Consider the following 17,974-nt stretch of genomic DNA (forward strand, 5'->3'; position numbering starts at 1 on the left):
ATAAAAAAGCGCATAATAAATTTACATGCGTTTTTTTGAGAAATTGGAAATAGCGTAAATAAGTACTTCCGGTCAACGGAAATTACTCAAAATTTGACGGAAGGTAGAGAATTAGCTCTTTTACTTACATATCAAATTTCATTTATCTATCTGAAATAGTACTCAAGTTATCGGAATTCGCTCAAAAGTTGATACGGATCTACGATTTTGATAAAATACTTATATATGAAATTTCATCAACCTAGCTGCAACGGTACTCAAGTAATCGTGTTTACACACGGACACACAGACACACAGACACACACACACAGAAATACGGACAAGATTGCAAAATTATGTTTTTCCGTATCAGTGAGGTGTAAAACGTTGAGATTTGTAAAAATCTCGATTTTTTTTTTTGCACGTTTACAATACTTTCTCTATACTACGCATATACGAAAAAGTAAAAAGTGCTAAACAAAAAAAAAACAGGCATGAAAAATGTCTGAAAAAACGTGTTTTGTGTGATAAAATTGAGTGTTACAAAGCCTTTCTTGTTATTTTGTATGTGTTCTGTTAATTATCACAAAAGGCTTCCCATAAAATAAAAAAGGCGAATGATATGGTATATGAAGGTTTCCCGTCATTTATCAATCCAGCCTACATATTTAGCTTATTCCTGGTGTTCATAATTGTTTTTCTGTGACCATTTTTCTTTATTATTTTAATGCGATTATATTTATGCGAATACCTTCGGCTTACCAAGCTAGAAATAAAGCGCTCTACAATTTTAACACGTGCTAAATAATATTACATCGCCGGTAACTCTGTATCATAGCCATTACAAGTAAAAAATAAAGTATTTTTAAAATTAATTATCGATTAGGTCCTATCATTTTTTTTAGCCATTTTCGATGTTTAATGTACCATCAAACGTTAACACACAACTACTTAAAAACTGGTTATTTTTTTCGGTAAGGTTTTTGTTTAAAAAAAATCTTTTGTATGCTTAAAAAGAATCACGGGTTGTGACAACTGAGTCAACTACAGGGCGTCCTGTTAATTAAACCATTTAAAAAATTGAACGCCTCAATACTGAAAATTGATCCCCAATTTCCCAGTAGGTTTCCAGTTCAATCACCAAAACACGGGATAGAAAAACCCACGGGGTAGTTTGTTGTTTTTTTATTTTGAGAAGGTTTAAACCATTTGCGTTTTTTTTTCTATTTCAATTTTAAGTGTTTTTTTTTTCCTTTATAAAATCAATGAAATTCTGTTTATTTAAAACTGAGAGAGAAAAATGTATGAAGTGCTTGCATAGTGCAGTTAGTCTGCGATATCGGTCAAGGTGTGAGGTCGGCGTGGTCGAGTCGGTTAAACTCATGGTTGCTAAACCGAAAAGTCTCGAGTTCGAACCCTCGGGCAGATGAGACTTGTTAGCTGGGGACAGCCACTCTTCTAGGAGAGACAACTCCAAAATCAAACAATTGCTTCCTTGTAGTTTGTTCTTGGTTGGACAAAGGCTATGGAAGCAAAAAAGAAAAGCTGGCTTAAATCGGAGTCAATGGCGCATAACCAGTCGACACTTATTCTTAATTGTGTTGGAGGGAATTCCTTTCAACACTAAAAATAAGAACGAAGAAGAAGAGGTCAAGGTTTATGACATCCGATTTAGAAGAAGAAAGAACAACAGCTTTATTGCTTTTCCTTTTATATATTTTCACATTCTAAAAACGGAATACAAATCTTCTGTATTTTTTAAAAATAACAACCTTCAAAAATAATTGAAAAATAAATCTGTAACCTTTGTTACGCTTACATCTTTATTACACGTTTACAAAAATGAAAACCAGATTTATTTGTTCCATAGTTCACCAGCCCTGGTTCAGAAACTCATTGTCTGTTATATTTACTCTCGCGTGTGCGCTAGACTGCACAGTATTTGCACTGACGAGTTCTGTATGTACCGCCGATTGATTGTGTAGTCCAAATTTTTTACGGTTTAATTTGACCGGTCGTTTTTATGCGGACTGCCGCCCGAGGCAAGTGTCGCGTGCGGCCTTTTAAACGTATCTGAGCGGCTCTTTGTGTGATCAGAAGCGGCCTCTTTGAACCATGGGAAGCGGTTTTTTTTAATTTAAAAAGATCCGTCTCTTTTGTTAAACAAATGTGTCGCTTTGATTGAATAAACGAAGCTGTGTGAGTATACGTAGGCGCCTCTTCGAATGATCAGATACCATGCGGCAGGTGAGGTAGAGTTAACCTGTTTCAGTGTTCTCGGAAAATAAAGGACTAGTTTGGTTAGCACTGTGCTGCCTTTGATTAGATCAAGTTCTTTAAATGTGCGTCTCTTCAGATGGGCAGATGCGGATTTTTAAACAGATACATAATCATCATCATCGTTGCCCAAGACACATGGTGCAGATGAAGTAGAGTTAAAATTAGATAGCTAATCATTATCAGCGTTAGATGCGTCTCTTTAAATAGCTAGATCATCATCTTTTCCCGTTTGTACCCAAGACACATGGGGCAGATGAAGTAGAGTTTAAGTAGATAGATGCAGCTCATTAATTGTGTAGATGGGCAGAAGTAGCTATTTGTATAGTTAAGCGCCTCTCTAACTTAGTCTAATATTAAACTTGATCACTATGTTAAACCAATATCAATTTTATCAAATATGAAGGTGTTTGATATTAAAATCACAGGGCTCCAATCACCTGTGTTATTAATACAGCAACTCACCAATTAAGAGATAACTCTTATCCTAAGCATAAATCTTTATACAAGTAAAAAAAAAAGCTGTCTTTATATTTAGATAATCTAACCTGATATTAAGTTCTAGGTAATGTGGTCGTATTTACATAACAACAGTAAAACAATTAAAACGTTGGTGACCTAATGATATGGTGCACAAAAAGGCATACCATGACAACATACTTAAACAGATGGTTTCAGTACAAAAATGGTTGGCGTGGTTATAATTAAGTGCTTAAGTGGCAGAGTGCGTGACAGCCAAAATGAAAGTCACGAGTTCAATTCCCGAAGTGAGGTCCCGCTGTAATAGGTACCCGACACAATATCGGGAATTGTAGCCCCTCCCCATTCCCACATCTAATCACAGTAAACACTTAACTATAAATAAACGCCAAGAGAGCGAACCGAATAGTGTTAAATTTTAACATCAGATCTGCATCAATGCGCATAACGTGAGGTGTTTGGACTATAGCTATACTTTCGTCAGGTTTGTGATAGATTTCAGTGTGTATAACGTAACGACTATTACATTACGTCATTTTTTGGTGATATATTTAAATGGCTATAAAGAGAAGTGTTTGGACTATAGGTCTAGGTTACTACTTCCTATGCGCATAACGTGAGGTGTTTGAATTAATGCTCTAGGTCGCTAGTTTAGGTTTGTGATAATTCCCATCTGTGGAAGTTATCCGAACAATGTTCCATGCAATCAGTGGCAGTTGTATGTACGTTACCTATCTTCATGGCATCTTCGTAGAATCTTTTCTACACAGAATTTTCTAATATCTATTAAACAAAACTTTGTTTTTATTTTCAAATTGCAAGAAACGTTTTTTTTTACACATAAAAATAAAACCGATTCTCAACGTATTACAATTTCCACTGGACGGCGGAAAAGTTTGGAAGAATATGACGTTTGTCTAGACAAGATGGGAATGGGTTTTTCCCTCCCCCCCCCCACCTCCTCACCTCCATACCACACGCACTCTTGTCTCCGCTTCAGACTCCACTACTTGAGAACATCATTAGAGGATTGACATCATTCATCTTATAACCCAAAGAGCACTGAGAGTCTTTTTGACCATATACTTGTGTGTCTAGTAGTTATAGGACAAGATGTACTATTTTAGCGATGTTACTAAAGTGAAAAATCCACTAATACAAAGAGGAAAGATGAAGACGGGTGTAATGTTTTAACATTGAGGATAATGTTAGCGAAGATTTTGCTTGTAACAAGCCTCGTCGTGGCAAAGATAGTAGGTAGGACAGAAAAAACTTGGATAAGATCAGTTGTCAGTGAAGCACAAGTAGCCGGAATGTCGTGGACAGAACTTGGAGAAATCGCCCAAAACCGAGTTCGATGGAGAGGTGTGGTTGAGTCCCTACACACGACAAGGAGGTGTGATGAAGTGGTGTGATGAAGCCTTGCAGTATACTGTGGGTTGTTTATGTCCTTTCTTAAACATATGTCATACAACCCTACAATCAGACATAACCAGTGTTTCTTACAGACATTTTTCTCCGGGGGGAGGGGGGGGGGCAAGGCAGTTGAAATTTTCGGGGGGGGGGGGGGGGCGGACGAGGGCGGACACTGGATAAAGTATATATTTTCTATATAATCCATTTCTATGAGGGGTGAGGGGTGGGGGGGGGCGTGTTAATTTATTAATTACCATTGTATGATTTGAATATTGTTTTTTTATCAACAGAAAACGCAATTCGCAGATATCTTTTTATACAAACACATGTCTGTAGTTCCTAAGAGAATTAGCTGATGAACTGTGTTAATTATAGCAGATGGCTATTTCTGTTCCAGTGAGGTTTTCCCCACATATTTAGTAGTCGAGGCGGTAGGGGGTGTGGGGTGGCGAGTTTGTAAAGGGGAGGGGGTAGATCAGTAAAGCGGCTGATAATTATACACAAAGGACGCATTAGCCTCCGCTGATTGGTTCGGACAGGTGGCGCGTGCGCACTTCAGGGCTGCTTAAAGACGCAGTGCCGGCGTTCTGTACAGTAATAGAGTGTTTCAACACTTATCTAGTCTTATGGCCTGTTACAGTAACATAGTGTTTCAACACTTATCTAGTCTTATGGCCTGTTACAGTAACATAGTGTTTCGACACTTATCTAGTCTTATGGCTTGTTACAGTAACAGTTTCAACACTTATCTAGTCTTATGGCTTGTTACAGTAACAGTTTCAACACTTATCTAGTCTTATGGTCTGTTACAGTAACATTTTCAACACTTATCTAGTCTTATGGCCTGTTACAGTAACAGTTTCAACACTTATCTAGTCTTATGGTCTGTTACAGTAACATTTTCAACACTTATCTAGTCTAATGGCCTGTTGTTCAACACTAATCTAGTCTAATGGCCTGTTACAGTAACAGTTTCAACACTTATCTAGTCTTATGGTCTGTTACAGTAACATTTTCAACACTTATCTAGTCTAATGGCCTGTTGTTCAACACTAATCTAGTCTTATGGCCTGTTAGAGTAACAGTTTCAACACTTATCTAGTCTTATGGTCTGTTACAGTAACATTTTCAACACTTATCTAGTCTAATGGCCTGTTGTTCAACACTAATCTAGTCTTATGGCCTGTTAGAGTAACAGTTTCAACACTTATCTAGTCTTATGGTCTGTTACAGTAACATTTTCAACACTTATCTAGTCTAATGGCCTGTTGTTCAACACTAATCTAGTCTTATGGCCTGTTAGAGTAACAGTTTCAACACTTATCTAGTCTTATGGTCTGTTACAGTAACATTTTCAACACTTATCTAGTCTAATGGCCTGTTGTTCAACACTAATCTAGTCTTATGGCCTGTTAGAGTAACAGTTTCAACACTTATCTAGTCTTATGGTCTGTTACAGTAACATTTTCAACACTTATCTAGTCTAATGGCCTGTTGTTCAACACTAATCTAGTCTTATGGCCTGTTACAGTAACAGTTTCAACACTTATCTAGTCTTATGGCTTGTTACAGTAACAGTTTCAACACTTATCTAGTCTTATGGTCTGTTACAGTAACAGAGTGTTTCAACACGTATCTAGTCTTATGGCCTGTTACAGTAACATAGTGTTTCAACACTTATCTAGTCTTATGGTCTGTTACAGTAATAGATTGTTTCAACACGTATCTAGTCTTATGGCTTGTTACAGTAACATTTTCAACACTTATCTAGTTTATGGCTTGTTACAGTAACATTTTCAACACTTATCTAGTATTATGGCCTGTTACAGTAACATAGTGTTTCAACACTTATCTAGTCTTATGGTCTGTTACAGTAACATTTTCAACACTTATCTAGTCTTATGGCCTGTTAGAGTAACAATTTCAATACTTATCTAGTCTTATGGTCTGTTACAGTAATAGATTGTTTCAACACGTATCTAGTCTTATGGCCTGTTACAGTAACAGAGTGTTTCAACACTTATCTAGTCTTATGGCCTGTTACAGTAACATTTTCAACACTTATCTAGTCTTATGGCCTGTTACAGTAACATAGTGTTTCAACACTTATCTAGTCTTATGGCCTGTTACAGTAACAGTTTCAACACTTATCTAGTCTTATGGTCTGTTACAGTAACAGAGTGTTTCAACACGTATCTAGTCTTATGGCCTGTTACAGTAACATAGTGTTTCAACACTTATCTAGTCTTATGGTCTGTTACAGTAATAGATTGTTTCAACACGTATCTAGTCTTATGGCTTGTTACAGTAACATTTTCAACACTTATCTAGTATTATGGCCTGTTACAGTAACATAGTGTTTCAACACTTATCTAGTCTTATGGTCTGTTACAGTAACATTTTCAACACTTATCTAGTCTTATGGCCTGTTAGAGTAACAATTTCAATACTTATCTAGTCTTATGGTCTGTTACAGTAATAGATTGTTTCAACACGTATCTAGTCTTATGGCCTGTTACAGTAACAGAGTGTTTCAACACTTATCTAGTCTTATGGCCTGTTACAGTAACATTTTCAACACTTATCTAGTCTTATGGCCTGTTACAGTAACATAGTGTTTCAACACTTATCTTATGGTCTGTTACAGTAATAGATTGTTTCAACACGTATCTAGTCTTATGGCCTGTTACAGTAACAGAGTGTTTCAACACTTATCTAGTCTTATGGCTTGTTACAGTAACATTTTCAACACTTATCTAGTCTTATGGCCTGTTACAGTAACATAGTGTTTCAACACGTATCTAGTCTTATGGCCTGTTACAGTAACATAGTGTTTCAACACTTATCTAGTATTATGGCCTGTTACAGTAACATAGTGTTTCAACACTTATCTAGTCTTATGGTCTGTTACAGTAATAGATTGTTTCAACACGTATCTAGTCTTATGGCTTGTTACAGTAACATTTTCAACACTTATCTAGTCTTATGGTCTATTACAGTAACATAGTAATTTAAATAAATCGTTACAAATGTTTTATGGTGGTCGTTTTAAAAAGTTGTAAAAACTAAACAATTTTTCACAAAACAAAATCAATAGTTAAATAGTAAGATGTAATAAATGTTAGAGTTTTAAAAATGCAGTTTTAGTTTATGAAAACGATGAGTGAATTTATGATAAATAATAACTAGACGACAAATGTAGTTCAATATAAAAAAAATTCATAAAAAACGTTTTAATAACAAGCTTTTATGTAATAATGCACTAAAAAGTAGAAAATAAATTATACACTATTATTTAAATTACTATAAAGAAAAGCGTGGGTCACTTTAGTACCGATTGGATACCTTTACTAATATTTGAGAAGAGACCCACGCTTTTCTTTATAGTAATTTAAATAATAGTGTATAATTTATTTTCTACTTTTTAGTGCATTATTACATAAAAGCTTGTTATTAAAACGTTTTTTATGAATTTTTTTTCAGTACTTTACATGTTTTATTTACAATAGAGTTACATGACTAAAAACCATTGCGCGCCTACTGAACGTGATGGCGCAGCTATTGAACGTACCGTGATGGCGCAGCTATTGAACGTGATGACGCGTGTGGTGTGGTTGGCTAGAAATGCCTAATAATTCGGTCCAAATTTTAATTAATTAATAAAAAATTAATTAGGCATCCAATTAAGTCAAACTTAGTTTCAGATTGCATTGTCTTCATGTCTTGACCCACGTTTCAACTGTGAATCGTGTCGGTCAAGTAGAACTGTCCGAATTTTCACTCCTGCGTTTCTATATAGACTGACGACTGACGACAGACAGAGGAAGTGAGTTAAATAAAAGCTTGTAAAAAGAAAATAATTAGAAAAAGTTTAAACATCAAAATAGAGCATATTTTATAAGCGCTGCCCGCCGCTGGCTATAATTTAAAGTTAAAACGATTTCCGTACACATAAGAGTGGGAAAATAAAACGGCACTAAATAATGCACGAGGTAAATGTAGGTGAACGGACCGTGACTGGAGTATGTCGTCACTCTGTGTAGGCAAAACATGTAATTTATAATTAATTAAAGATTAGAAATCAATAACGAGATCAAGGCTTATATTATAGTCTTTGAATAATACTTTGTATAATTATGGCATAGAACAAGCCCAAGGCTATTATTTACTATGTAAGCCGCAATATTTTAAAGTGGGATTAATCCCCATCATTCATGTGGACCACTTTTGGAGCACTTTTGCTCTGTTTTGGACGATTACTCCAAGTTGAGTCCACGATGTTCCAGCTACTTCTGCTTCACTGACACATGTATTCAAGTTTGTTAAGCCCTACCTACTCTCCCCTTTTCTTAGAGATTCTAATCCAGATGTTACTAGTTAATTTACACAAGGTGTGTCCGATCTACCCTATTAATTTGCGCTTTTGCATTTCTTTGCCAATAGTGTTATGCCCAGTTTTTCTCCACAGTTCGGTATTGTTAATTTTTTCAGGCCACCTGATGTTCAATATGCGACGCGAGCATCCGTTAATGAAGCTCAATATTAGTTGTTATTAAAGTGAACTTACATTTAACTTAATGGAATCAAGCTACAAAATACGCAACTTTGAGGAAGATTATTTAATAAAGACACGTTGCTTCAATAGCTAGTCCCGTGCCCCCAGTTGGAGACATTATCTGGTATATATATATATATATATATATATATATATATATATATATATATATATATATATATATATATATATACTGTAAAAGATATAGCTACGTCTTTTACAGTGGCACCGCTTAAGAAGTTATTGGCATTGATATTAATTAAAGATGAATTCACTTTAGTAGATGTGCGCTACAAGATTGAGCATTTTGTTTATGCCAGTGGTTCTTAATATTTATGAAGGTACCGTACCCCACCCGTTTCATATGTGCACTCGCCGAACTCTTCTTTATAGTTCTATCGCCCGCATTGAACAAGTCCGATAGTGAATCGTATCTGGTGTGTACTTGACCTCCGCTGAATCCCCGAGACTGACTCGCTGGACCTGAGGGTTCTATCGTATCCAGGTTAAGAACCACTGCCTTCATGCGTTACCACAAAATAAATACGATGCTACTTAACTATGAAGAAGAAAAATAAACAGAACGTTTCGACTGTATGTGTTCGTGAGATTTAGTTATAACAAGAATTTTAAAAAAAACCATTGCATGCATCTTATTATTTTCGTCATTTTTAAAAGTTGTATTAAAAAATTAACTTTTGTGGATATAGAAAGGTATGGTTTTTATCTGTGGCCCAACTAGAATACTAGACGGAAGAAGAAGAATAACATACAACGTAAAAAGACCAACACAGTTTTCACTAAAAAAACAAACAAAAAAACACCATCAATTGAATATTCTGGAAGGTCGTTCGAAGACTTCCCAGACACAAAAACCAACGTACCATAATTTAACATTATGTCAGTGTTGCACCCGAGTTACTCCTCTGTGTCTACGCTAAAAACTCAAGAACCAACTGAACAATTATCGGTTAATTGTTATTGCCTTATAAATTTTTCAAACACCGCAAAGTTGTTAAAAAATAAAGGTCCAGACCAGTATTTTCTTTTTTAGTTTCTCAACTAAGTGAATATTTTCGAGGAAGGGGACATCAGTCCGGATGTTTAAAAAAGGGGAGACTACTTTGTAAAAGGGAAGGAACTCCAGGATGAGAATTCAGTCAATGGAATGATGTTAGTTTCCTATGAATGATTTATAGTGTCCGAACAAAAGTGTCCTGGTTTTACTTCGGCTTGTTGTGTGGTCGTCCCACCCCTCCCCCTCCCCAATGAAATAAACAAGACTTGCTCGTGTTAGGAAAGTGTAGTGCTCTTTTGTGTGTGAAATTGCAGGATAGTCGAGTCTTACGGATGATAGGATACTAATAGTTGAACATAGAGACGTAATAATTAGGAATAAAACAGATGTGTTTTATATGTAGATATATAATTAGATGATAAAAATGTCATTTATATGTAACAAATGGATTATTGATATTTAAATAAGGAGATGTAATTATAATATGGAAATAAGGGGATTTAATTATAAGAGGAGAACAAATGGCTTTATAGAATATTAAAACTATAAGAGCGTTATTTTTAAACCAGAGATTTCGTAAGCGAAAAAGATTTTTAAACATTCAAACCAATCATTAGACACTTTAGTCATAGATTAAAAGCAAAACATTGGACAATAATTTTGTTTTAGGAAATACAATACTTTGGTTCAATAGCTAGTCCCCCTCCCCCCCCCCCCCACGTTGGAGACATTAGCTAGTATATATATATATATATATATATATATATATATATATATATATATATATATATATATATGTATATATATATATATTCCTGGACGGTAAAAGATAACTACGTCTTTTACAGCTGCACCGCTTAAGAAGTTATTGGCATTGAACACCAAGTTCAATCGAGATATTAATTAAAGATGTCATCACTTTAGTAGATGTGTGCTATAAGATTGAGCTGAGCCAGTCATGCGCGACCACGGAAGTTGCTGGACGGGGCAGGAGGACAGGACCCCGGGGAGTCGTTTTCGTCAAGGTCGGTCAGCGCTGGAAAATCGATGACTGTACAGTAATGATAGGCGAGCAAGAGTAGATCACTGGATAAGAGAATGTTAAGGGCAAGCCAATATAATTATACAGAATATAGATAGATAGAATGAAGTGGATCGGTAGTATTTGTGGATGGACGTATATATATATATATATATATATATATATATATATATATATATATATATATATATATATATATATATATATATATACTAGCGTGCCCGTCCCCCGCGCGTTGCCGCGGGGTAGAAGTAAGTTTGACGAAATGTATTAGGATTTCAGCAACCAATTATATATTCTAAGACGCGTGACCGTCTTTTCTAAAAGTGAGTTATTTAAATGTAAACAATGCCTGCGCTTAAATCATAAATATCGGGACACAGGTTTACCTACACTACCGCATGTAAACATTGAGTGTACATTAATCACTCACCGAAATAATGTTAGAACACACTTCGGTGACCGCCCATGTGTCAGAGACGCACAGGGGCGCTCTCAGGGCCCCCACCCCCACGATTAGACTACCGCATAGGCGCGGCGTACGACCCCTGACTGGCTTGTCTAATAGTAGATGCTTATTGCATCATTCGCAAAGTGACGAAACTCTACAGTAGGCTCCTCATATTCAAAAAGTTATTTTTTTCATCTTTGGCAAGGTGACGAAACTACACTGAAGGATTTCCTCGCGTTACAAAGTTATTTTTAGAAGCGTGTTGTAGTTTTACCGTTGAATATTATAGTACCCCTTTCTCGCAATGCGGGACGCTCGATTAACGGATGCTAAGTGCCAACATAGTCGCTCTTAAACTCTGGACGCCAAACCGTGTATTGACGAAAGTTGTACCCCATATGGCGCCGCCCATAAGAAACGTTAGTTTTCTTTTTCGCAGAAATATTCTCGGGAGTATTCTCATCTACTCCCTAAAGTTTCATGGCACTCGGATGAACCGCATCCGAGTTTTATTTTTTATATACCGTGTATAGAGAAAAAAAAATCGCCCCCCCCCCAGGAGGGCGCCGTTGCAATATTAAACAATATTTTTTTTTTGCAGAACCCTACTATTGAGTGATCTAAACATCTCCCCAAAGTTTCATGGTACACGGATGAACGGTGTGAAACCGAAATAGACTTTTATATTTATAAACCGTATATAGAGAAAAAATCGCAGCCTCCCGTGGCGCCGCCCTTGCGAAATTTAAAAAGGATTTTTTTTTACCGAACCCTTCTTTGAATTGTTCTAATTATCTCCCCCAAAGTCTCATGGCTATCGGATAACGGTGTCACACTAAAATCGACTTTTATTTTTATATACCGTATATAGAGAAAAATCGCACCCTCCCGTGGCGCCGCCCTTGCGAAATTAAAGATGATTTTTTACAGAACCCTTTCCTAGAGTTTTATAATGAACTCCCCAAAGTTTCATGCCTATCAGATGAACGGTGTCACTGCAATTCACTTTTATTATTTTTATATACCGTATATACAGAAAAATCGCACCCTCCCGTGGCGCCGCCCTTGCGATATTAAAAATGATTTTTGTAGAGAACCCTTCCCTAGAGTGTTCTAATCTACTCCCCAAAGTTTCATGCCTATCGGATGAACGATGCCAAACCAAAATAGACTTTTATTTTTATATACCGTATATAGAGAAAAACAAATCGCGCCCTGCCGGGGCGCCACCCCTGCGAATTTGAAACTTTTTTTTTCGCAGAAACCTCCCCAGGAATATTCTCAACAACTTCCCAAAGTTTCACGGCGATGTGATGAGAGGTGTAGTAATGCATAAAGGACAAACACACAAACACACACACATACATTGCTTTTTATATATATAGATAGATAGATAGATATACATACATATATATATATATATATATATATATATATATATATATATATATATATATATATATATATATATATATATATATATATATATATATATATATATATATACAGAGAGAGAGAGAGATACTTTATATTTTTATCGCAACGTTAAAACGACTTACTAAGTCACTTATTATGTCACAAAAATAAAGTGCTGATAAATTAAAATCAAAATTTCTTTTAGCTCTCACAAAAGCGTTAAGATCAAGGCATACAGCATTGTAGAATACAAAGTAAACATTTAAAAATAGTATGTAAAGTATGAATGTAAACTGCTTTTAGTTGTGTTTTATGGCAAGTAATTGGTTAACCCAAGGTTTCAAATCCACAACAATTTAAATCATAGTGTTTTATATCACTCTATTTCTCTACTATTTTTCACTGTTAAGGCCTATTAGCAAGACCTTAAAAGAGAGGGTTTTAAAAAGGTTACTTAAAATATTTGTAAAAAAAAATTGCTCTTCTGTCCTATCGAAGCTTGAGGGTTTAGAAAAGGCTCAAGTTTTGTTTTAAGGCTCATTATTGTGCAGTTCTGCATGACGTAATGCTGTTGTTATATGATACAGTCATCGTGTATTGCAATTAATCTAAAGGCGCTTATCTTTCAGATTTTCATGTTTTTATGATATAATACATACTTTCTATACTTTATTTTAAACGTGTGCATAAGTTAATTTTATTTTTGCTTTAATTTAAACCGAAATTTAAAAAACCTAATTCCTATTTAGACATAAGATGTGCATGTCTATCTGTACCCTCTTACCCCATACTGCAAATCCAGTTAACGGTTGAAGTTAATTAAGTACACTAATCGCCAATTACCCTAAGCCTTTAAACAAAAAAAAAGAAAAAACAACTGCTAAGTATACATTTTTAACAAAACGCAACTTAAAAACTCCACCACAAGCAACGATTGTTGAATCTGACCAGACCCGGGCTAATCAATAACCAGTTTAAAAAACCCCACACACTAGGTCATTCTGTCTTTACGTGTGGGTGATGGTTTAAAGGTGGGGGGGGGGAGATGGGGAGTACGGAAGAACAAACATTAAAGTTAAAACAAAAGCAGCAGGGTCATTACGTTGATGGACGGTCTGCGCGGCCGTACGAGAAAGCTGATTAGTTAGCAGGAGTATCTATTTATAGACTCAGGCACTGGAGAGGAAGTTAGTTTTTTTTTAGAAAAGTTTTATGGGTCGGCCAATATATATATATATATATATATATATATATATATATATATATATATATATATATATATATATATATATATATATATATATAGGTGGGTGTGAGTGAGATATGGGGATGTTGGCACATGGAACAGATTTATCCAATTTATTTGGAAGCCTTTCCTGGATCAACACACACATTTAGAAACACACACAAAGAATAATAAAATGTGATGAGTACAATCTACTAAAGGTAATTTTGTAATTTCGTTAATTTGTCGTCAATTTACCACCTTGCCTTCTAGATATTTCATTTTTTAAAAATATTATTTAACTATCAAAACTGTGTTGTGTTTGATTTTAAGTCCTATTCTACACATTTAAAAATATTAAATTATTTTTTTTTTTGCTCGAATGAATGAATGCTGCGTTTGATAAATATTCAGCGCATTTAAATCATTAGATCATTTAACTCCAGAAAAGGCTTATGATAAATATTCAGCACATTTAAATCATTAAATTATTTAACTCGGGAAAACTTGTTTGATGTGTATATTCAACACATTTAAATGATTAAATTATTTAACTCGAGAAACGTGTTTGATTAGATTTTCTCTATAAAAATTTTAGATGTATAAAGAAAAAAATGCAGGTAATAAAGGTGTGAGTTATCTTGCGTGCAGGTGTGAGGGGTAATTTGGCGTCTGAATAAACACAAGCTTGAGACTCCAATAATTTATGACCTGCTCATTAAGGCGCTGTTTAATAAACAACTTCTGTAAGGAAGGTAACGGTTATAAACTAAGTGGGTAAAATAAAATGTCTATCCTGTAGGAAAGTATCAGTTTGTTTTATTTTTACATAAAAAGATGTTTTGGATTCAAGACTAGTGAATTTAAGTCATCTAGATCAGTTAAAGTAACTTTGTATTTTTTTTAACAATAGAATGATAAAAATTTAGTCTTGGACAAATCAGTGCTATCTATTTATATACATATTTTTACACAGCGAAAAATATAAAATAAATGAAATAGAAAACTAATCTAATTTTTTTTATCTGAAAGAAACAAACAAGCTCTTATTCTTATTAAATAATTTAGATTTCTTTTTAAAATAATAAAAACAATAAAAACAGGCCAATATTGGTATGAATACATAAATAAGATTCAAGATGATTTAAAAAACAAAAGTTCTTATTAACTGAATTCAGCGATTACAAAATAAGTTAAGAACAATTGTCATCGATGCCATTAAATTTAATCTTATTAGTTTTTTACTTATTTTTAGTCAGATTTGAAAAATCAGGACGAATTTAATTATACCAACCACACCACACACACACACACACACACACACACGCACACACACACTTTTATATCTCATACCTCACCCCACCGTCTGATAGCGTACCTTAACCCGGGCAGTTAGATCGATTACCAGTGTTTAAAAAAAAATCTCGACTTGCAATCAACAAAATCCAATCACGGGTCGTCTGCAGAAATATTTTTGCAGACGTGAAATAAAATTAGTGCACGAATCGATGTGATTTGATGTGATTTGTTACGAACTAGGGTAACTAACTAGGGTAACTAACTAGGGTAACTAACTAGGATAACTAACTAGGGTACTAACTAGGGTAACTAACTAGGGTAACTAACTGGGGTAACTAACTAGGGTAACTAACTAGGGTAACTAACTAGGGTAACTAACTAGGGTAACTAACTAGGGTAACTAACTAGGGTAACTAACTAGGGTAACTAACTAAGGTAACTAACTCGTGTAACTAACTAGGGTAACTAACTAGGGTAGCTAATTATGGAATAAATATGGCTTGATACTCTTTTAGGTTTCGATTAAATTCGATACTGATGTTTAAGTATCGATGTTCTTTAATGCTATTGCAAGTATTCGTGTGCCTTGATTACTTATTTAGATTTGATACTAGTAAGGGTATTAATTGCTGGTTGTCGAGGGACCCAAACTATACTAATGAAGCTAAAAACAGTAATCGATACTTCTAGAAGTTGCAATATTAATAGTATCGATATAACATAATCTTCAAAACAGCTAATATCGATACCGAATAGTATCAGTGCGTCAGCTGACAAGATCTTGAATTTTCTTAACGAAATTCATTGCAGTCATGGATGAAGAATCGAATATGTCCTATCCGAATCGGAGAGAAATGTGAGATGAGCATTATCCATGACGTGTACTCGAGTTCACTGAAGGAAAAGTAATCGAAAACCGGATGCAATTGACGTTTTTGATTAAACAAATTCGGCGGGTGTGTGTGGTGGTTGCTATGTAAACATAAATATTTAATAATCTCGGCTCTTCTGTGATCAACGACAGAGCGATACCGTGTTTTCGACTTCCGGGTTATATCTAAGGGTTATGATTAGGACTAGCATTAAGGCTAATGTAGCCTTTAGAATATAGGCTATTGCTTAGTTTTGAAAATATTTTCTTACATTTTTTAGAATTTTTATTCTTCTTTAAAAATAAAGTTGAACCGCCTTAAATCTTGAACTAAAAGGAATATTATCGAACACAAGTCACTTATGGTTACCAAAAATAAGACATAAAGTCCAGCTTTTAGCAATTTTGGTGATAAAATATGTTTAAATTCTACAGGGCAGAAAAGTAAAGCCTATCTGTCGTCGTTAATCGATACTCGGAATTTTAACCCGTTTATATACCCATCCTGTATCGTCACACGTCGTCACAAAATAATGACCCCCTGCCCCATTTTGTCTTAACCCCGTCCACTTTTTAACACTCAGACAAACACCAGAACCACACCCCCTGTCCACAAACACACACCAGCTTGGCACTTAGTCAGACTCATGACCCACATATCACTTAGTCACACATCACCTTACATAGTACCAAGTCAGAACATACAGACCCCTGCCCTACGTACTACTTAGTCAAGTCATCCCATTACATAGTACTTAGTCAGAACATACAGACCCCTGCCCTACGGAGTACTTAGTCAAGTCATCCCATTACATAGTACTTAGTCAGAACATACAGACCCCTGCCCAACGCAGTACTTAGTCAAGTCATCCCATTACATAGTACTTAATCAGAACATACAGACCCCTGCCCTACGGAGTATTTAGTCACTAGTCAGATCCCATTACATAGTACCAAGTCAGAACATACAGACCCCTGGCCTACGTAGTACTTAGTCAAGTCATATCCCATTACATAGTACTTAGTCAGAACATAAAGACCCCTGCCCTACATAGCCCCCAGTCACCCGTCAGATACCCTCCACTCTAGATACCTGTCTTCATTAAAATAATGGACAACCACTTACTGGGCAATTTGTGGCAATTTTCCAGTAGATTTCACCACTCTACACTGAACGATGTAAGTGTTCAATGTTGTATATTCAGGCTGCTCAATGTTGTATATATAGGCTGCTCAATTTTATATATAGGCTGCTCAATGTTATATGTAGGCCGTACAATAATGTACATATTGTCTCCTCAATGTTGCATATATAATATGCTCAATGTTGTAACGTATAGTCTGCTCAATGTTGTACATATAGACTGCTCAGTGTTGTATATATAGGCAAGTAATTTCGTTTCCATTTAATGCTAGTTGGGGTGGGGGTAGCTGTTAAGGATTCAGATTGAGCGATATCCTGTGCAACATTGCAACATGATACGTACCGTAACAAATTCTGCTAGTGAAAATGTATGTTTCACCCTCATTCCCTTAATGCACTCAACACGTACGTTAAGTTTTTAACGGTTAAGCCACACCTGCATGTATAAATATGTATTTAAGAGTACATTTGTAAAAGTAAAACCTTATGTATATTTTATTTATTTAAATCTGAAGCAATGAATCCATTTTCAGCATGTCTAGCAACGTCTAGCAATGAATATGTGTCAGTATGCAAATAATTTTTTTTGTAGAAGTCATACATGACGATTTTTTAATAATTAATTCATCATAATCCATTAAGTTAATTCACCCTAATATATAATATATCGTGTCAATATCCATGGTAGCTAACCCATCAAGTTAATCCCCATGCAAGAGATAACCCAACACGCGATTATCCACACTTGTTAGAGGCTCACACAGATTACCCGCCTTGCTTTTATCCGAACTAAAAAAAATC

General features: G+C 35.2%; 1 protein-coding gene across 1 annotated transcript in view; it reads right to left on the reverse strand.

The window, feature by feature from the left end:
- The window catches only part of LOC131929946 (atrial natriuretic peptide receptor 3-like), a 51,505-nt gene that overhangs the window by 15,804 nt on the left and 17,727 nt on the right, over window positions 1–17,974 (reverse strand). The gene's annotated exons all lie outside the window — the stretch shown is intronic.

Source organism: Physella acuta, unplaced genomic scaffold (assembly GCF_028476545.2).
Source record: "Physella acuta isolate Inbredline_101_S28 unplaced genomic scaffold, ASM2847654v3 ptg001698l, whole genome shotgun sequence".
Classification (NCBI taxonomy): Eukaryota; Metazoa; Mollusca; class Gastropoda; family Physidae; genus Physella; species Physella acuta.